Raw genomic sequence first — 23,544 nt, 5'->3', positions numbered from 1 at the left:
AGTGTGACCATTTTTTAACGGCAAAATGGCCTGTCTGTAATTATACTCTCCCAGGATGCAACCATATTTATGTGACTCTTGGAGGGCCTACTCAGGGGTTCTCAACCTTTTGCAACTCATGGCCCACCAATGAGTGTTTAAAAACATTCCGAGGACCACCTTTCCACATATGATAGTATGAACACAGAATAACAGAAAATTCTAAAAGTACAATGATATACTCTGCTGTTAATCTGTTATGCCACTGTAGCAGAGTCAGCTATATAGATGAAAACTGTCCTTGTATCAAAAAGACTTTGCAGGTTTACTCAGTAACCATTCCTGTAACAATAACAGGCTAACATACCTGTAACAACAGGTCAGACACACAAGAGGGGTTTTCTCTCTATTCGCTGCAACACGATCACTATAACACAAATGTTATTTCTCGTGCCATTTATACGGCAAAAATGTTTTTTTGTTTTTTTTGCGTGCATATAATTAGGATTAGGGGTGGGAAGTGCGTGCGTATTACACGCCATACAGTGCGTATCATATGCACGCGAAAACTGCATATCATATGCACGCCAAAAATTTTCCCATACAGAAATGTAATATATGTCAATATATGTAAATTACATATATAATGTTAGTGCCCATGTATGTCTGCTGCATATATGAGAATATATGCAAAATTAATATATGTAAAACACATATACATATATGAAACATATATTTCAAAATATATCAAAAATGGCCGTTTTCATGTAAGTGCCATATATTTTCCCGTATATGCACATAAATGTGAAATATATGTAAGACGCATATATGTATACATGCATATATGACGCATATATGTATACATGCATATATGACGCATATATGTATACATGCATATATGACGCATATATGTATACATGCATATATGAATACATGCATATATGACGCATATATGTATACATGCATATATGACGCATATATGTATACATGCATATATGACGCATATATGTATACATGCATATATGTACTTATTTCTATAGTACATACTTTCACATATATTAGGGATACAAATCTTATATCTGAATGCCTTGAAATTAAATGCCTATAGTTGGAGATTTTGTCTATTGTGTGAATACCAAATATAGTATTTTAATACAATAATGCAGTGTTTTGTCATTTTTGACAAATACATCCACAAAGTACCATAACCATATGCCACAGCTTTAAAAATGCATCAGTATCACATGCATGTACACTGTAAAACTTTTCACTGTAAATTTACAGTTAAATACTGGCAGCTGGGTTGCCATCCACATACTGTATTTTTACAACACTACTACAGTAAACAGCATTTACAGTACTCCACTGTAATTACCAAATACAGTATATACCACATTTTACATTATTAAACTTGTCGACAGCAATAAATTGTATTTTTACAGGGAATACTGCTTTTATTATTACATAATTAAAATATTATACTTTAAGGTTTCATAAGAGTAGTCACACTAGGAAAAAGAAAACAACATTTTCTGGGTTTTAAAACATTTATTTAGTTAAATTGCCTTCTGTGAACATGTTGGCTGAATTACTTTTTAAACATAAAATGCAATTTTAACACTTAACAACAAACAGGTAACAGTCAGCACTTAAAGGAATAGTTCACCCAAAAATTTAAATTAGCACATGATTTACTCACCCTCAAGTCATCCTAGGTGTATATAACATTCTTCTTTCAGATGAATACAATCAGAGTTCTATTAAAAAAATGTCCTGCTCTTCCAAGCTTTATAACGACAGTGAAATGCTGTTTCTTTTTTGAAGTCCATAAAAGTGCAAACGAAATCCCATTCAAAGTCTGCAAGGTTTCGCAGAAGTGAGGACACCTGTAGGCTTACAGTGGTGTTCTTGTTTTGCACAACTTGGCCAGTTTTCTTTGAAGTTACTTGTCCTTTCTTTGTTTTTGATCCACGTTCAGGATTGATGTCAAGAAAGCGTCTAAAAGGCAGAAAAAAACAACAATTAAATATTATTAACTGAGTGTATATATTTTGACAAAGAGAGACAGCACAAAAGCTGACTAAAACTGAACAACATGAAAAAAAAAAAAAAAAATGCAATGTTGGATGTTGTGAAAAAAAAAAAATGCAATGTTGGATGTTGTGATCAATAACTGATATTTTTTCTGCCCTGGTAAAATACATCAACTCAATGTGTCTGTTTATATGCGCACTGTCAACTAACTACATTTTTGGAAGTGGGGTTGCCAGATTTAAAGTTTTATTCTACAACTTTTGTCTACTCATCACCCGGCTCATTAACAATATCATCCCCTCATCCGGTGCCATCAGAGTATCAGTGGAAAGGCAGTCTTTAGACTCTCCGTTTATATAGAGCACACACTGCCAGAATCCAGCCCAAACCTTTGTGACAGAAATAATTCAACTTAATTGCAAGCCTTGCAATGTTTATTGCATATATGACAACATGATCAGGGTATATGCAGGAATCTTGAAGTTAATTTTAATACCTTTTCAAGACTTTTTCAAGACCTTCTCAATATTTTTTAATACCTCACCACCACTTCAAGCTGTAACCATTTACATCAGTGATACTTTTAACTTAACAGTTTTAGTTTGTGATAAAAACTATATGCACTACGTAATACGTAATACGCACTGGGACCGCCAGTTTTTTTTTTTTTTTGCGATTGCAGGGCTCGCAAAATTTCAAAATCGCTGGTAGCCCTTCGGGCAGGCACTTTCCAGATTTTGGTAGCCCGAAATGAATTTTACTAGCCCATATAAAAAGACTACATTTTTAATGTAGAATATTGGTTAGGAGTCAACACAATGAATCAAAAACTTTTTCAAAACACAAATATCAACAAATATGCATCTGGTTCTAACTGAACTGAAATTTGTGTGACCAGTATGGAACATGAATCAGTCTGTGTCGGTGGCTCAGCCCCCAATGAGGGTATGATAAAAAAATAATAAGTAACTCTTTAGTTTAGGGTTTAATGCTCACTATTAACTTGTTTCATTAACATGCAGATGGCAGGGTTTTTTCATCACTGAGGTCCCGAATGTGAGATATGCTAGTTAGGGGGGGTTCGGGGGCACCCCTGAGAAAATTTTGATTTCTCTGATCTACATATGTGCATTTTAAGATGTTTTGAAGGCCAAAAAAATTGGATAACAATAGCTTTAAAACCATGTCAGTGGGCAGCTGATTATTTTTCTCTCCTCATCAGCATCACACTCCTATTCTCTTTGTTTTTCTGTTGCTCTGTCTCTTCCCCTCCTAAAGCTGAGCTTTGACCGATAGAGGCTTTTCATTTTTGTCTGTCAGTGAAAAAAGTAAACAGGGTCAACTGATAGGCTGATTTATGAATCATTTTCTCAGATGCATTCATTTACTGAAAGCTACTAGGAAAGCTAGGTAGCCTAACTAAGTTTATTGAATTCATTCACAATATGTACACATTCATTATTGATCTTATTCCTAATACAGGGCCGTAGACAGGGCTTTATAATCAAAGAGGTCCTACATTTAAGGTTATTAGGGGGTTCACATTTTTTATTTCTCGGATATGTCCATTTCAAGACGTTTGAAGGCCAAAAAAGGATAAGAAATAGCTTTAAAACCATGTCAGCAGGCAGTAGATGATACCTGCTCTCACTTCTTATCCATCACTCTTTCTTTTTCTCTCAGTCTCCTCATCTTGCCATCTCTTCTCCCTACCTAAAGCTGAACTTTTTTAATTTACTGAAGGCTACAAATTGTATATTAATTCTCAACATGTACACATTCATTATTAATCTTGTGCCTATGATGAAAACGGCTTTGTTAATGCTAATGTCCCCTCACAATGACAGTAAACTAATTATTAGTCACGTTATATAGGCCTATTTTCAGTTCCAAATGGCGAAATTCGACAAAAGTATATTCATTTGCCTGATTATTTTTGTCATTTGTTTCACATTTATGACCTAAAAAAGCTGTCAAATATGAAATGTTTAGTTTAGCTACTTACATCTTATCTCGCACTTGACCGTAAACTGAAGCGTTGAGTCGCTCTGCTCAAATTCGCGCTCAGCAGCTTCTTGTGAACATAAAGCCCGCCTACTTTGATTTGATTGGTCATCTCAATATTCTGACATTGACGAGCACCGCAGACCAATGAGACTCAGATGAACACACACACACCCTGTCCACTCTGTTTCTGACGTGCTCGGCGCCGCTTCGGATTGAAGATGAAGAACGCGCTGAATCTGATTATAACAAGACTGAAGCGAACACTATTTCAGATAGCCCGTCGGGCAGGCTGGTTATGCATTTTGGTAGCCCGACTGGAAAACACAATAGCCCCGGGACGTCGGGCAGGCGATTTTGCGAGCCCTGCATTGTGCTTTTGAACTTCCGCCCGCCTGCCCGCTCTGGTGCTCTCAGAGGCAATTTACGAACGCACCCACAATAGCCTAGTTTTTTTATGTACTAAATTCACACACTTTTACAATGTTTTTGGGATTCAAACTGTTGGACAGCTAATTCAGAAAAAATACTTTCAACATTTAAGACTTTATAAAGCCGTGATAAGACTTTTTAAGGGTCTTAATTTTCCCAAAATTGATTTATCACCTTTTAATACTTTTCAAGACCCCGCGGATGCCCTGATGATTTACCAGACTAAAATGCATGTTTGCACCCAAAATTTTTAATTCTGTCATTATTACTCACCCTCAAGACTTTTGTTCATCTTCGGGACACAAATGAAGATATTTTTGATGAAATCTGATAGTTTTGTCCTTCCATTGATATCAATATCATTGCAACTGTCAAAGCCCAGAAAAGTGGTAAAAACATTGGTAAATATATAGCTACAGTGGTTCAACCTAAATATTATGAAGCAGGGTTTCTGCACATTTTTTAAAGTCAAATTTAAGGCTTTTTAAGACCCGAAGAAATCTAAATTAATACCATGCATTAGGGGTGTGCAATATTGACAAAATATGTCTCGATCGATATTTTCAAAGTTTTCTTGATAATAATTAGATAACATTTTACTGATTGTGTTTCTGTGCTTGGTGCCATGGCTTGTTTAGGCCTGTTGACAGCTGACTGACAAAGATATTCATATTTTTCATATTCTATGCAGTGGTCAGTTTACAGCAGTGACAGAAATTAACATTTTTTATTAAGGGGTAATATTTGTCACCTTAAATTGATTTCAAGGGGCATTTTCACCTATATACGGACATTTGTAGATGTTTCAACAAGATATCTTTCACATCTACTGCAGTCAGATTCACCCGTGTTCACTCTGAAGGAATCACTCACATGGCTGGGCACTTGTATGACACATCAAGGATGTTAAGAGGCTAAAAGCAGGTTTAAAACTTGAAGTCAACAGGGTGCAAATTTTTAAAAGAGGATAACACGGTGTAGGCAACACCGATTTTTGTCGTTGTTCTCTGTACTGACAGCACTCCAAATTTACAAAAAAATGAGCTCAATGTTAAAATTGACCGGAGTTCTCCTTTAAGGTTGCACTAGTTACATGGATTATTTAAACAATGTTTTTACTAGCTTTCTGGGCCTTAAAAGTTGCAAAGACGTTGCTGTCTATGGGTGGTTCAGAAACCTCTCAGATTTCATCAAAAATATCTTAATTTGTGTTCTGAAGATGAACGAAGGTCTTACAGGTTTGGAACGACATGAGGGTGAGTAATTAATGACAGAATTTTCACTAATCCTTCAACTGAAAACAACTTGCACTGACATATCTTAAAATATATGACTGCCACTGTTTTATCTCAAGATGCACACCAGTAATGTTTTTTTTTTTTTAATGATACATTATTATAAAAGCTGCTTAAATACCCTAATTTTATTAAGGCCTAGACCTGGCTTAAGCTAAGCCCTGTATGGAAACCAGGGCCATATTGTTCATACCAGTAGTCAACATAATAAATACTGTCAAGTCAAGGTTAGTGACACAATTCAGTCTAATATATATATATATATATATATATATATATATATATATATATATATATATATATATATATATATATATACATATATATGAATGGCAAATATGCCAATGACTAACCTCTGAACAAACTCAAGGTGCTGCCTCTTCCTGGTACTGCAAGCTGAAGTTATAGGAGGAGGCAAACAGCGCTGCCAGGCCAGTGATGAAGAGGCTGTGATCCTTCACACACACCTTGACCTTCCAAACTTAATATCCAGCACTGGTTGCTTAGAGATTGACCTGTAATGGAATAAAAAAAAATATATAAAAAAAATAAAATAATAATATTAATAATTAAAATAACTACTGTGGGTTCCACTGTGGTTCGATGTAGTTGTCTATTCATAGTTCTATGAATTAAATTTTTCAACTAAAAATTTAAATTGGTTAGAATGCTAAAATGCACTGGCATATAATTTTGTTTGTTTTAAGCATAAACTCACTTAATTTTGACTTATTCTTTAAGAAAACAAGACAATTTTTACGTGTCTATTAAATGCTTCTTCATGTAAGAATTGTAGATATCTGGACTGGAAACAAAATAAAAACACTAATTAACAAAAACATATTTTGCAGTGGGGTGAGTAAATGATGGCTTTTCATTTTAGGTTTCATCTACCCCTTTAATGTTTACATACCAGGAAATAAGTCGTGGACTTTCTGGCAAATGTAGATTGCTGGACATCAGCGATGCAAATTCCTGAAACAATTTTTAAAAAGGACAGCACATATTACAAATTAATGAGATTTGCTGAATAATCTCTACTTATCTGCTTGAAGGATAACACTGTCTAACTTCTTTGAATTAGGGAGTAGTTGTTAGGACCATGGGATGGCAATCAGGAATAGGCCTACTACATTTGAAAACAGCATTAGGAACATGGATTTTCATGTGCTAGCAAAATTCTGACAACGATTCAAAAGCACGATCACAGAACTGACAGAATTTGACAGCATTTTTTTTTTACCACATAGACTATAACTGTCTGTAACACTACTTAAAAGCACTTACATTAACAATGGCCATCAGATTACAAAGCCTAAAACGAAAAAAATATATATCAAATGCACGTCATGCAAATAGCATGGTAAAGGTTGCCTATTATATGAAATGTCGAAGTTAACGTTACTTGGTAAACAGGTGGAACAGAGTCAGTGAATTGCTTGCGCGGCCACGGTAGTAAACCGCGTTCGCAAAATCAAACCAAATACGTGAAAACAATGTAGAAACGAAAAAAAAAAAAAAAAAAAAAAAAAACATATATTGGCTTACCGTATCATTCAGTTGAACAATTCTCCATCTTCTCAAACTCTAAATCCCACTTATCGTCACGCGCAGGTTAGATTATTCAATGACAAATTCTTCCATCTGTCTTCAGGTAGCTGCTACCGTTAACGTCGTCCATTTTCTGCTGCGTCACAGGCAACTAATGTTTGAAACACGAACCGAACCTCAAAAAAGCTTTAAAATTGCTCACAGATTCGCAGACATTGTTTATCTTGATAACAGGAATGATTATTTGTTCAGTTGAATCCCGCTGACAAAACGAGTTTGCCTGTTGTAGCTGCCTAACGTTACTGTCTGCTGCTGCTCGCATGACGCGTCACATTTGAACTGAATTGAGCGCGAAAGAAATCAATCCCACAATGCAATGCCTTTTCAGTCAGTATGATCAGAGAATGTCTAATAGGAAGAGAATTGGCACTCTCTGCTTACTTCCGGTTTCTGGACTGGCTGCAGTAACACGTCTCTGTCCATGCGGGGGCGCTCGCAGGCGAGTGCAGAATGAATGGAGGTCTATGGCGAAAAACCCTCAAAATCCACTTTTCTCAGGATATAATTTTTTGTCTAGTAATTTGAATGTTGTATTCGAAAGGAGATGCAAAGAAATTACACATTGCTGGGTGTTAGATTTTTTAGAGCCACTTATTTGGTTTAAAAGGTCTTTTAAAATGTCAATGACGTCATTAGCAGAATGCTAGCGTGTTATGGGCAACAACAACTCGACCTGTAAGAAATCGAAAAGAAATAAGTACTCGTTCATTCAACTTTCGACCTATAACCCATGTTGAACTTGCAAAACCTACAATAAAATCTGAGATTTCTCAACGGCAATCGGGTGAAAGAGACACATTTAGCCGTCTAGCCCCATAGACTCCCATCCAGTCTGCACTCGCCCGCGATCACCTCCAGTGGAATTCTAATGGAACTGCAACCAAGATCGATACAATGGGGCTAATAGGAAGTGCCAAGGCTCTCCGTAGACGGGCTCTGGTATGATGGTAACGAATTTATCAGGACGAAAACAGAAATGTGCTGTATATTTACAGCTGTTCTGTAAAAGATACAGCTTAATACTGTATTATGGAAATACAGTACAATTCTGTAAGAAATTCGTTGTAAATTTACAGTAAAGGGTTACAATGTATGTTTACATACATTTATTAAATATGTTGAAAACAAATATGTATGTCACATATTTATAATTAATGTTGTCCATATATGCGAGAAACCAATACTATACTGTAATATATGCAGATATATGGTATCATATATGGATGAACTCAAATATTTTCTTCACATGTTTGGACACATAAATGTTCATATATGTTGCAGGCATATATTGTGTTCTCAGATAAGTCAAATATATGCATAGATATATGTTGCAGGCATATATTGTGTTCTCAGATAAGTCATGTAGAGATATATGTTGCAGGCATATATTGTGTTCTCAGATAAGTCAAATATATGTAGAGATATATGTTGCAGTCATATATTGTGTTCTCAGATAAGTCAAATATATGTAGAGATATATGTTGCAGGCATATATTGTGTTCTCAGATAAGTCAAATATATGTAGAGATATATGTTGCAGTCATATATTGTGTTCTCAGATAAGTCAAATATATGTATAGATATATATGTCATGCTATTTAAAATATAAGTACATATATGGCCATATATTACATTTTTGTATGGGTTTGCCGTATAAATGGCACGAGAAATAACATTCGTGGTATAGATACGAAATGTTCAACAAAGTTCATTCACCCCAATTTGCATAGCCTATACTGTAAGTGTAATTTATCAAATACAGTAAGTGATATGAACTTGACTGTTTAAAACAATATTAAACAGCCCAGTTTTGTTCAAATGTCTCTGCAGCTTTGAAGGTTTTAGCGCCTCATATGAAAACATTTCTCCACATTCAACACCTGAATCTACATTCAACAACATTTCTCCACATGCGCCTTCGGCTTAAGGGGGTCGCACACCGGACGAGAAGCGCAGCGGCACGTCTTTAAAATTCGAACACATTATTTTCTATGAGTGTACACACACCGGCGGCGTCTGTCCGCAGCGCCAGCTATGGCTCAAGATTCTGTTCAAAAACCTGTCGCGCCACAGAGCGCCATTTACATCGTTTTATATTAAATTTACTACATTATATTTGTATCAAAGCATCATTAATGTAGCCTATATACTGACTTCACCCTGTGCTGCAAGATACATTTAGTTTTATATTCAAATTTACACAAATTAGCTGCGTGGATGAAAATGACCGGATTTTCAGGTGAGATTCTCAATTAATTCAGTTAATGTACGTCCTGAGGTAAAGTGTTCAGACTGCAGACTCAGCAACGATTGTATTTAATTGTAACTGAAAACTGAATTGCAATCATAACATAGTAGGCTACAGACATTATCTTAATTTCGTAATGTCCTTAAACATAACAATATTGCTGGCCATAAACTGAGAAAGTGCGCGTGTTCGATACCTCGAGTTGTAGACGCAGCGCTGCGCTTCTCGTCCGTGTGCGACTCCCTCAGTACCTGCCCTTATAAAACCAAATGTAATGTAGCCTATTCAGCGTCGTATTTTCTCACCACACACTTCGAAGCTTTTCCCTGCACAGGTCTGTCTCCCACATCTGCTTTTCTTTTCAGAAAACGATTAACGATATTACAGTAACGTAATGTTACTACGTCTGATCGAACAAATGTTCAATCTGACATGATTGGTGTTGTGATATTTAAACCTAAATTTGCTTTTAGATAATGCATTTTGACTTGACTTGAGTGTTTTTGATCATATAAATTCATAAGAACAATTAGATCATTAGAAAATAACAAGATTTGTAAATTAAAAAATAAATAAAAATTAATTTGGGGGTAGTCTACCACTGCCTACATGGCCCACCAGATGACGCTCCGAGGCCCACCAGAGGGCTGCGGCCCACCGGTTGAGAATCACTGGCCTAGATCCTCATTTGTATCTGTTGATTTGTATCTCTCTTTGTTCCCTTTTATACCATGGAAATACATTTGGGGATAAAAGCATGCAAATTACTAAACATTACTGATGTATAGCTTTGAAATACTATCTTCATCATATCCAATGACCCTAACTTATTAATTCTGTTAGTCTGGACAAAAATATTTCAAACATGGAATACTTTGTCCATTTAATGTCATTGCTGTTTCCATGTTTATTCATGTTTGTTCATGTAATCCAGGGAATACCAATATTTTTTGTCAGACTTTGACCTAAAATATTTAGGTAAAACTGTTGAATAAATGAAAGGATTGTATTCTAAATTATTATATCACAGTATTATAGTATATCACAGTATTATTAACTTAAATGAAGTAGAATTTAAGTTAATAGGTAAATAATTTAACAACACAATTGCTCACGATTGTTGTTCTCTGATATCTGTTTATGGTCACATGTGGACAGTGTTTTGTTTTTATGTTTTAAAATGATTATTGCCCATTTATATGACTTAATTAATGAACGGTTTCTGCGGTTCGTTCACAAATCCCAGTTTGGGAAATCCTAATGTATTTTTTTCTTTTTTTTTAAATTCACTTCATGTTGATAACAAAGAATATAATATATTTGCATTATTTGCAATATATCTTTGTATTTTTATATCAATGTGGTAGAAAATAAATCTACTCAAACCTATATGATAAAAATCTTTTATATATGCAATGATGTCATTTTGTAGAAATGTCACCACAGATATGTTTTTCCAACGAGCCTAGTTTGTATAAAAACAAATAAAATAATTCAGGCGAAAACATTCATTTTATTGTTGTATTAAAATCATTATCTGTATAAATTGTATAATGCAAAATTGTTTTGAATTATTCAATTAAACAACCTAACACCCAAAACATTAGCATCATATTATTGATCCCAGTTAAACAGGTTTTTTTCCTCCATATGATGTTTTATTAACAAAGTTCGGGAGGAGCACATTCAGATAATTAAACCTAATTAAACACCTGTGGAGCACATTCAGATAATCAAAGTTAATTAAACATGAGTGGAGCAGATTCAGTTTATCAACCCAATCAACGAGTTAAGAGGTATACAGCAGTATAGTTTAACAGACAGTTTAACAGCATCCCTCCACTACCCCATCTCCTCACTTCTAGTCCTAACTACTCTTACAACAACCAGGGGGAGTACTGGGTTTGGGCAAAAATTCCGAGCTCGGAGCCCTCCCCCCGGACAGCACGCCAAATACACATAATCTTTACTCTGTTTAATTTGATGTAAGTGTGAAATCATGAAATCATTGTTTTTCTTTTAAATCATCATCTGCTCAGTGGCACAGTTAGGAAACATATGGACACTTGCCTCATATCCAATGATGAGTTGGGACATAATTTGCTATGACAGGAAAGGTTTAAAGTATTGTTGTGTAAGCCCAAATTGGAGGAGTTGCACTACTAATACAGTTGTTACAATCCATATACCTAGTATCTGGAGCTGAAAATAGTAATATACAAGTTTTCTGGGTCAACCTGTACATTTGTTAGCATTAGTATGTAGCTAGAGGCTGTGAACACAGAGGAGTTCTCCCACACCACCATGCTGGCCTCAGGCAGAGCGGACCAAACCCGGAGACGTAGGCAGCATGGGTGGAGGTGTCCAGGGCTTATTCATCACTGCTAGCAAAACAATGACAAGTACATGTCTTACCTCAGAAAAAGAAGCAGAGGACAGCTATAGTTGCCAAGCACTGCTGAAACAGTCTTCTCCAAGGGAATCTCATCAAACAGAATTATTGATTCTGTCCCTTAAATGCAAGACAGCCTGTGGCCAGTGGAGACCAGAGCGACCGAAGAGTTTTATTGACACATTGGTCATCTTCCTCATGTTTTTTTTTTTTATAGTTTCATCTTGCGTACGCACAAATGTACACAACCACAAATGGTTTGGTTTCCATTAGTATTCCATGTGCATGATGTCTAGCTAATGGGATCCACAGACACTGATTAGTGGGGAAAACCTTATCTGCTCGACAACTCAAAGACGTTTAGCCTGGCATGTGGTAACAGATGGTGCATGTGGATTTGTTTGGCTGAGCAGCTGGACATTGTGTCGAATTAGTTATAAAGTGTGGAGGTTGCCATGTATGAAGTCCAACCTTTCACATAAAGCAATGAACTGCCATATGCAATGTCCTAACCAATAATGCTTTGTAAACATGCAAGTCAAACAGACACTACTGTCAAAACTGCACAGATGTTTATTCTACTGTATATTTTGCCTGGCTCACGTCACAAGGAATCTAGTGTAGAATGTACATTACACCAAATTTCCAAGACACATTTATACTCGGTATCAACATCCATCTCAACTCATCTAAGCCACATTAAGGTTGAGATGCTTGTGACCAGGTCACATTTGAGTCTTGATACATCCTGAACCATTTTCTCACATAACATGCATTATCATGCATTCCCTGTGCTAAAACAAGGGAAGGTGACCCTCCAAGGGCAGGACACACCTGTCCTTAAAAAAAGCAACCATGCAATTGTAAACCTCATACATATACATGGACAAAACGTCACTTAACATCTTTTGTATGAGTTTGCCTGTGTTATAATCAGGGTACACATCCTGATGTACCTTATACCTTGTACCTTGGCGTCTCCGAAATGATTAAATGTAGTGCCTGATATCAAAACGCAATAACACAGATCATGTGAAGCACAGCCGTAATTCATTTAGGTGCTTGACTAAAATAACAATGAGCATTCTGCTTGAAAAATCACATTTGTGGTGAGATTACAACAAGTATTTTTGAGTAGAAACAGTGTGCCAACCTTTTACTTTATCAACATGCATTATCAAACTGATTTAGTTGTGAATTCAGAGACCTTTTTTATCTAAAGCTGCATATGAACATATTACATCCACAGAGACAAACACAATTGCACGCATTCACAGAGTAAACTTCATGAATCGCATTCCAATTCTGCCTATAACATTTGTTTTTGCATTATTATAAGAATTGTTTGTCCATTGCCTCTGTTATTTCAACAAACCTGTTGACTTACTGTCAAAATGGGGTGTTGGAATAAATTATGGCGGCTGACATACAAATATCAGAGGCAGTTGTTTAGTCTGTCACCTGTCTTACATTCTCAATCAGTGAGTGTGACAGAACTCAGAAAGGAAGATGATAAGAATTCTGTCAAAATGTCGACAGTTGTGGCTCCCACAACCAAGATCAAGTAAGCCAGTGGGACAACACTGTAGGCCCTATTCTCACCTGGTATTAAAACGCCTTATGTTGATCATATCACAAGATGATGCTAAATAGTGTAAATGGGGTCTAAGAAGTTTTGTGCTTGTCCACTTTCAACCACTTCCAGAGGTAGTCGAAAATTGATTCAACCGGATTGCATTTGTAGTGTAGATGCTTATGTGGTCAAATGCGATCAAACAGCTACAAAAGTGCTTCCCACTGACCTAACATATGAGTGTTATCACTTATATGACGTGTGCTGAGAAACCACACCAAAACAATGGATTCCAGCTTTGCTATATTTTGCCAAAACACACAGATTATGATCAAAATCACTGTTACTCTTTGAATCCTTTCCATTCGCTTGCTTTCCAGCTATAGGCAGCAAAATGGATTCATTCAATTAATCATATTTGTGTGCCATACTAGGTTGTGAAAGTCATGTACAGGATGTAATGTGTCTTGGCTGACCACTTGTGATCAGATAATTGAAAACACATCTTAATACCAGATGGAAACTAATATCATGGAAAAATGTGGGCACTGTCCTTTCCATTTGTTAGTATTCTCCATCTCCATCTTTTTCTTCTATTAAAGCTATAGTAGGTAATCCTGTTCAGAAACACTTTTTTTTATACTGGGTGAAATGGTCCTTCCATCCTGAGAGTAGTCAATACATTATGTGTTCAGAAAAAGGAATGAAAACAATCAGACCTCTGTAGCAGCTGCAGGACAGTAAAAACTCTGACCAATCACTGCCATTCGGTGCGAATGTAAAGAACCAATCAGATGCCTTCAGAGCCAGGAGGAGTGTCTTAGCAGTGTCAATCAAGTTCGCGTACGCGCTGATCGCCCCTCTCTTGCACAGCGCGTACCGTCATTCAAAATCAAGATTGCCGGTGTGCCGAGCAGCTGTGCTAATGGCGGACAAACAACCAAAACTGCCAATTTCTCGAGTGGAACCTGCTCATACAACAAAGACAGGTAAACGGAAAAAGACCGATGACGATAAACAAGCCCGTCGGAGCCCATTGACTCAGTGTTAAAACTCTAGCCGCATAACATACAGATAAAATGTCACGCACTGTGCAAAGCAACAATTGAAACCTGCTAACCTTATATCTAGCGACCTTATCCGTCGTCATCGGTGACCCTGCATGTTTACTAGCCTGCGCGTTCACGGCAGGCTCCGCTGTGGGGGGAACTTTACATAACAAAATACATGTTTAACAGCTAGTAGGCCTAACGTTATATGTTATGAATCTTACACGAAATTCATCTTCATCACAGTGCAACTAATGGAAATGGAAAAACGTGTATCAATGCAACCTGTTTTTAGCTTTGCCTTATAGTTATAACTAGCTCGTTAGCGAATCAAAAAATATATATTTTAAACTTTACCAATATCGATATGATAGCTTGATAGTGAGTAGGCTACTAAAATACATCTTATTTGTTTATATTCATAATGATAAAGTTAGATTTTTTTTATTACATGTGATTCTGACATGATGCTACATGCTCCTTCCTCTCCGCTCGTCTCAGGTAAATAATGCGTCTTCCAGCTCAGCTGTCGGAGTCGCGCGTTCATGTGTTTTGGGGGCGTGGCTTTGGAAGGACCCCAGAAGGGAGAGGGTGGACTGAATGGAAATAATGAGCTGTCTTTAAAACAGTCGTTAGAGGTCTACATACACTCGATTTTTATACTTTCTTTTTCAGAATACTTACATTTTAATTATGTATTGATATATACATAAAGTTTAAACAAATTTGAAAAATAAGTTTTTTAGACCATTCTTACCTACCCCAGCTTTAAATGCCAGAGCACAGTGGGTAGTGAATTCACTCGAGTGTTCTCTTGTGCTAGTATGTGGATGTGAAGAGCTCCCAACAGAGTCAGTGTGTGCGTGTGTATGACCAGAGTCTGTGATATCCAGTTATGTTGCAATACTGTAAGAAAGAAAGTTGGGTTATTGTTACGACCCTATGGTTTGTATTTGTTATATCTCTGTTGTTTTGTGAGTCTCTCTGTATGTCTGTCTAGGAACGTCATCTGATTGATTCCTGCAGGATGTTTGGAATGCCATCTGATTGGTTCCTGCACGGTGATTGGTGCACTATCCTGATTGGTGCAGAGTGTTTTAAAAGACACGTCATCATTTCCTCTAGAGGCAGAGTGGGTTTTGTGTTTGAGAAGAGAGATTTTGTGATTGTAATGTGTTGAGGTTGTGAGTGTTAAGAGTATTTTGAGCATTGTGAGTGTTAAGAGTATTTTGAGCATTGTGAGTGTTAAGACTTTTGAGACTGTGAGTTTTGTTTGTTTGATTTGGGAACTGCTTGTATCTGAATATCTTGTTATTGATTGTTATATTTGACCCCTTTGCCTGTTTACTGACACTGATCTGGACTGCCCTTTTCAGTTTGCTTGCCTGATTGTATATATATTGTAAATATTGGTTTTGGGAAAGTAGGGAGCTTGATGCCACTTTTTTTTATTGTAAACTGTTTGAACTCTGTTTTTGTTAGGGAGTTAGGTTTACAGATTGTATTCTCATTTTCTTTTCTTTTGGGTTAGGGTTTAGGAAGAGGTTTAAAGAGAAGGTTGTTTTTTGTTTGTTATTTTGGCTTGGTCAGCTCCTGAATCATAAGTCCCAAATTAAGAAAATAAATAACTTTTTGTTCTAAATCCTTGTAAATCTCTGACTCTTTCATGTTGCCCCTTTTTCCCTAGACGGGGTGTAACATGAAATTGGGGGCTCGTCCGATTAAATGTATGACACATTTAGTGACAGGGTATGAAACTGTGTATTTGTGTGCTCACTGCTTTTGCAGAATTCTTTTTTCTTGTGTTTGCCTGGTGGTTTTCATCTAGTGAGGGAGGAAGTAGAGGGTTTACTATGGCGTCAAAATTTGAACTTGATAAATTTACGATTGCGCCTACAGAAGAACAATTTGGGAATTGTCGGAAAGATGATTTATTGTTAATTGCAGACTTTTTTTGATATAGACGTGCCTCGAAGAGCGCTAAAGAGGGAGATTAAGGAGGCTTTGCACAAGGAGTTGGTTAAACAAAGGATCTTACCTGGTGAAACTGAGGTAACGGGTGTTGCAACAAATCCAGTGTTTTTTGACGATTTAGAAGCTTTAGAAACGGAGCTCAAGTCTGAGGAAGACATACGCATAGATCCCGATAATCCCTCTTCACCAAAAGGAAAAGTGCTTGCAATCCGACTAAAGGAGTTAGATGTGGAGTTAGGCCGACAGCAGTACCAGAGTCAACTTTTGCATGTCCGAGCACTTGAGCTTGAGACAAACAGAGACATCCGGCTGAAGGAGCTGGAAATTGAGCAAAAGACTGGGCAGACGCGGCGTCCCTCTTCTCCTGGATTGCAAGGTAATACTACTCCTGTGCCGGCTCTTACCTCATCGCCTCTTCCCGCTGCATCGCATATTTCACCGGTGAGTAAAACTGAATTCGATATTTCCAGACAAATTTCGTTAGTTCCAGTGTGGGTAAGTGGATAAAGCGCAGGAAGTGTGTTCGACATTGACTTTAGAACAAAGTCTAGACTATGATGTAGTGAAATCCGCTGTGTTACGAGCTTATGAGCTTGTTCCAGAAGCCTATCGGCAAAAATTTAGAAAGCATGTGAAAACCTCCAGTCAAACTTTTGTTGAATTTGCCCGAGAAAAGACTATTCTGTTTGAGAGGTGGTGTGCAGCAAGTAAAATCAGCACATGTGAGCAACTTAAGGAAATAATCCTTGTAGAGGAGTTTAAGAATTGTGTTTCTGAAAAGATAGTAGTTCATTTGAATGAGCAAAAGGTGACATCACTCACCGAAGCTGCCATCTTTGCTGATGAATTTGTGCTTACACACAAAGTTGTATTTTCCCCTTTACATTTTTCTCGTCGTATTGCGGAACGTAGTCACAACCCTAAAACTGTGATTGACCAGAATGATGAGCAGGGTCATGATTCTCGTGAGTGCTTTTACTGTCATGAGAAGGGTCATCTGATTGCAGTATGTCCTATATTAAAACGCAAGAATCAGAGGAAAGCACAGGGTGCACATAAAAGTGTGGCTTTTGTACATACTCACTCTTCAGAGTCTGTCTTTTCGATTGATTCCACTTTTGAACCATTTGTGTGTGATGGTACAGTCTCTTTTTCTGAATTAGACACGGAGCATAAACATGTATGCATTTTGAGAGATACGGGCGCGGCCCAGTCATTTATCTTGGTAGATGTACTTCCTTTTTCAACACAGTCCAGCTGTGGCTCAGATGTCCTAGTTCAAGGAATTGAACTTGGTGTAGTCAGGGTTCCCCTTCACACGGTATATTTACGTTCCCCTCTTGTGACTGGGTTAGTTAAAATAGCCGTACAGTCTCAGCTGCCACTGAAAGGCATTTCTCTTATCCTTGGGAATGATTTAGCTGGAAGCAAGGTGTCTTGTCTTCCTGAAGTAGTTGATATACCCTGTGTGTCAGAAACTAATTCTGTATTGACTCAGGAGTTCCCAAACGTTTTTCATTCTTGTGTTGTAACACGAGCCCAGGCTCGTAAGTTTGAAGAAGAACTTGATCTTTCTGACTCATTCATGTGCTCAGATCTGCCAGATGTGAAAACTGGTTTAGACATGAACATACAAAATTTGAGCTTTGGACCAGATGTTGACTTTCCTTTTGACAGGAAGCACCTAATCGAAGCACAATAATCTGATGGTACCTTGACTTCTTGTTTTACTGCTGTGGTGGATAAAACAGTGTTACATGATCATGTAGTTGCTTATTTTCTAGATGATGGAGTACTTATGCGTAAGTGGAGTCCTGAAGCAAAACGTGACTGGAACTCTTTTTTTCAGGTAGTTGTGCCTAATTCTTACAGAGAGTATGTTCTACGTGTTGCTCATGATCATGAACTGTCTGGACATTTAGGTATCAAGAAAACCTATAACAATCTGTTAAAGCACTTCTTCTGGCCTGGCATGAAGGCTAGTGTGACTCAATATTGTCGATCATGCCGTGCTTGTCAGGTTGCTGGAAGACCCAACCAGGTTGTTGCTCCAGCGCCATTGAAGCCTGTTCCAGTAATGAGCGAACCTTTCGAGAAGCTGGTAATAGATTGTGTTGGACCCTTGCCGAGAACTAAGTCAGGCCACTCCTATTTGTTAACCTTAATGTGTTCTGCTACCAGGTTTCCTGAGGCGATTCCACTACGCACCTTGAAAACCCCTACAATTGTGAAGGCCATCGTCAAATTCTGCACAACATTTGGTTTGCCAAAAATAATTCAGTCAGATCAGGGATCTAATTTTATGTCCCGTGTGTTCCGCAAGGTAATGAAAGAATTGAATGTCAAATATTGTGTGTCTAGTGCATATCATCCACAGTCGCAGGGGGTGTTAGAGAGATTCCATCAGACTCTTAAGTCTATGCTTAGAACTTACTGTCTTGAAAATAAGAAGGATTGGGATGAAGAGGTTCCTCTTTTGTTGTTTGCTGTCAGAAATACTGTCCAAGAATCCCTTGGATTCAGCCCAGCTGAGTTGGTCTTTGGACATTCTCCTCGGGGTCCGTTGAAGATGTTGCAAGAAACACTTCTTTCTCAAAGTCACTTAGTTACAGGCAACAATGTGTTAGACCATGTGAGCTCTTTCCATGAAAAATTGCACTCCGTCTGGAAGTTAGCCCGACAGAACTTAGAAAGTTCACAGTCCCAAATGAAAAGCAGATATGATAAACACACTGTTCAACGCTCATTTGAGCCTGGTGACCAAGTTCTTGTATTATTGCCTTTGCCTGGGTCAACTCTCCAAGCTAAATTTGCAGGTCCATACAGGATTGAGGACAAGTTAAGTGACACAGACTATGTAGTAGAAACTCCTGACCGCAAAAGGAAAACGAGGGTCTGTCATATTAATATGCTAAAATTGTATGTTTCTCGTCCTAAGCCTAAATGCCCAGTTCCAACTCCTGTTGTTGTGTCTGTGAGTGCAGGCCCCTCAGATTATTCCCCTTGTGTAGATGATCTTCGCATTGGAAATGCTTGTTTGTCTGACATTTCTCTGAAAAATTCTGAAACTCTTGCAGTGTTTAGTTTAAAACTCTCACACCTATCTAGTTCATCTCAAAAGGAACTTATGCAGTTGATTGGGAAGTATTCTTCACTGTTTTCAGACGTGCCCACTGTGACAAATGTGTTGGAGCACGATATAGATGTTGGTGATCATCGTCCTGTGAAGCAAAATGCTTATCGTATCAACCCATTAAAACGTGAGATCATGAAGAAAGAAACACAGTACTTAATTGAGCATGGCTTAGCTGTGCCAAGTTCAAGTCCCTGGTGTTCGCCATGCCTTTTAGTTCCTAAGCCAGATGGAACGTCACGCTTCTGCACAGATTACCGTAAAGTTAATCAGTTGTCTAAATCAGACTCTTTCCCTCTTCCTAGAATAGATGATTGTGTTGACCGCATTGGTCAGGCAAAATTTGTGACAAAGTTAGACTTGCTTAAGGGGTATTGGCAGGTGCCACTCACTGATCGTGCCTCCGAAATCTCCGCTTTTGCTATTCCAGATGTTTTCTTGCAATACAAGGGTCTCGCTTTTGGCCTGAAAAATGCTCCTGCCACTTTCCAGCGTTTGATGAGTAAGGTGTTGTTTAATGTGAGAAATTGTGAGGCCTACCTTGATGATGTTGTTTGTTACTCTGATACATGGGAAAGTCATTAAAAAACTTTAGAAGAAATATTCTCAAGATTCCAAGAAGCTAATCTCACCCTCAATTTAACAAAATGTGATTTCTGTCATGCTAAGGTCACCTATTTAGGTAAGGAGGTCGGTCATGGAACCGTTCGATCAGTGGATTCTAAAGTTCGTGCCATCATTGATTTCCCCTCTCCTAAGTCAAAAAGAGAACTCCGGCGTTTTCTTGGCATGGCCGGGTATTACAGAAACTTCTGTAAAAACTTCTCAGATGTAGTAAGGCCTCTTACTGATACTCTTCGAAAAGATGTTTCTTTTGCTTGGAATTCTAATTGTCAAGTTGCTTTTGATTCTCTAAAAACGTTGTTGTGTAGTTTTCCTGTCCTTGCTGCCCCAGATTTCACCAAACCATTTAAACTCGAAGTGGATGCCAGTGGAACTGGTGCGGGTGCTGTCCTACTACAAGAGGATGAACATGGAATCGACCACCCCGTGTGCTTTTACTCCAAGAAATTCAATCGACATCAGTTAAATTATAGTGCCATAGAGAAGGAAGCTCTAGCTCTTTTGTTGGCATTACAACAATTTGAAGTGTACATCGGTTCCAGTTCACAACCTGTTGAGGTATTTACCGATCACAATCCACTTGTTTTTCTTCATCGCATGTGCAATAAGAATCAAAGACTCATGCGTTGGGCCCTCATCTCTCAAGGTTTTAATTTACAAATCAGATACAAGAAAGGGGTTAATAATATCATTGCTGACTCATTGTCACGGTGTTATGTATAAACTTGTTGCCATGTTTATTCTTAAGTGTGGGGGTGTTACGACCCTATGGTTTGTATTTGTTATATCTCTGTTGTTTTGTGAGTCTCTCTGTATGTCTGTCTAGGAACGTCATCTGATTGATTCCTGCAGGATGTTTGGAATGCCATCTGATTGGTTCCTGCACGTTGATTGATGCACTATCCTGATTGGTGCAGAGTGTTTTAAAAGACACGTCATCATTTCCTCTAGAGGCAGAGTGGGTTTTGTGTTTGAGAAGAGAGATTTTGTGATTGTAATGTGTTGAGGTTGTGAGTGTTAAGAGTATTTTGAGCATTGTGAGTGTTAAGACTTTTGAGACTGTGAGTTTTGTTTGTTTGATTTGGGAACTGCTTGTATCTGAATATCTCCATTGTTATATTTGACCCCTTTGCCTGTTTACTGACACTGATCTGGACTGCCCTTTTCAGTTTGCTTGCCTGATTGTATATATATTGTAAATATTGGTTTTGGGAAAGTAGGGAGCTTGATGCCACTTTTTTTTATTGTAAACTGTTTGAACTCTGTTTTTGTTAGGGAGTTAGGTTTACAGATTGTATTCTCATTTTCTTTTCTTTTGGGTTAGGGTTTAGGAAGAGGTTTAAAGAGAAGGTTGTTTTTTGTTTGTTATTTTGGCTTGGTCAGCTCCTGAATCATAAGTCCCAAATTAAGAAAATAAATAACTTTTTGTTCTAAATCCTTGTAAATCTCTGACTCTTTCATGTTGCCCCTTTTTCCCTAGACGGGGTGTAACATGAAATGCAATGGTCATGTTTGAACCGGAGATATCTGATCATAAATTTGAACACTTATCTTGGTCATATTTTAGCTACCCTACTTTATCAAGCATAGGCTACAGATTTTTAGGCATGCATATGATGCTGTGGTCTGTAGCCTCCTTTTTAACACACCTGCCTCCCATGCCGGTTGATGCTGATTCAAAACCCGATCAGAGTTGTGCAAGTAGAACTTTTACATGAGCAATGATGCAATGACTACCATCAGGAGTGCAGACAGACAGTGGTATGCTGCCTGATATGGTTGGACAATGCAGTACAAACCTAACACAAACCTGTAGACACTGTGACTTTCAAGGTTTTAATCACTTCCAGAGTAAATTTGGCTTTACAATGACAGTGCTAAGATCTGATGATTCCTCTTGCCCCTTTCAAATTTTCATTTGGGTAATATGGCCCTGCACACACTGACATTCTAGACATCTAAATTGAAGTATTATTAGTATTATTATTTAAAAATGACACTGACATCTGCTAACATTAGACCACATTTGGCAAATTTACATTTAATATCACATTGTATTTTTTTTTAAAGACTTTTTTATTATTTTTTATCTTCTCTCTTAATTTCCCTCTTAATCCTAATTTAGAAGTATTAGGCTATTTTCACGCCTGTTGTTGACCCTCTCTTTAAAACATTCTGTTTTGATAGGTGTGTCGCATTGAAGACTTGGAAGTAAACACCCACTGCTATGATTGGGTAATAGTTTTGCATATTAGGTCATTTAATTTGTCTTAATTTTCATCTGATAAATGAACACTGAGGATGAGAGTACAGTAAAATATTGAAATTTTTGGTATAAAACAGAAAAGCCTTATGTCTAACTTGAAAATCTTGAATTCAGCAAACATTGTGATGAATTATAGTATAGTATGAATTAGTGTAGTAGCTATGTGAAGTAATCAGAAATCATTCATCCATTGATTTTCATATCGTCGCTGCCCGATGAAACTCACGTATGTCCAAAACGGTTACTTTTCAGGAAGTGAAAAAAACACCGTAATTTCAAAAGCAGTTGAACGTAGCATTGTCATACTTGGTACGGCATCTTTAAATGTAACCATATTCTTGCCAGTGTAATGATATAATCCACATTTGACCAAAATCGAGTTTAAATGGACATACGTGCATATTTTACAGTAACGGTGGTCGATACGCGTTCTTCCGATCATTAATTAGAATGGCCAAGTCGCGTTTCATATTGACAGATGAATAGGCTACGCTCAGTTTATTAAATAGCCTACGTCTCAGTTTGTTAAATGTCTCTTGCAAACTATGAAGGGACAATGAATCAATACACTCATTGCTGACCCCAGGGCCGGTGCGTCCATATAGGCGAACTAGGCAAATGCCTAGAGCGGCACTTTTGTAAGGGCAGCAAAATGTGTGCCAACCGGGAATGAACAATTCACAAAATAGGCTAGGCTATATGTCATATAATCATACATAATCAGAGAGCCTTTTTCTTTTTGTTTTGAATTATTTCGTTTAAAGACTTTTCAAGCTTTGTGTATTTGATGTCTTTCTCATGTCTGTGTGAGGCATACACTGAGTTTCGTTAAGTTAGGATGAGATGCGCTCCAGTTAACGTGCAATGCAAGTGACTGCGCGGGTGCCTCCATGATTATATTGTCTGCTATATATTTGCTTCTTATTTATT

General features: G+C 37.5%; 1 long non-coding RNA gene across 1 annotated transcript; it reads right to left on the bottom strand.

The window, feature by feature from the left end:
* Window positions 1-1,773: 1,773 nt before the first annotated feature.
* LOC311304388 lies at window positions 1,774-6,767 on the bottom strand. The gene is made up of 3 exons (XR_014629919.1): window positions 6,658-6,767; window positions 6,098-6,259; window positions 1,774-1,977 (listed from the first exon to the last, which is right to left on the bottom strand). It is a non-coding gene; the product is annotated as an uncharacterized lncRNA (long non-coding RNA).
* Window positions 6,768-23,544: the final 16,777 nt, after the last annotated feature.

This window comes from Rutilus rutilus, assembly GCF_951802725.1.
Source record: "Rutilus rutilus genome assembly, chromosome: 15".
Classification (NCBI taxonomy): domain Eukaryota; kingdom Metazoa; phylum Chordata; class Actinopteri; order Cypriniformes; family Leuciscidae; genus Rutilus; species Rutilus rutilus.
Note: the sequence above shows the minus strand (reverse complement) of the source record. Positions and strands in the feature narration are given on the sequence as shown.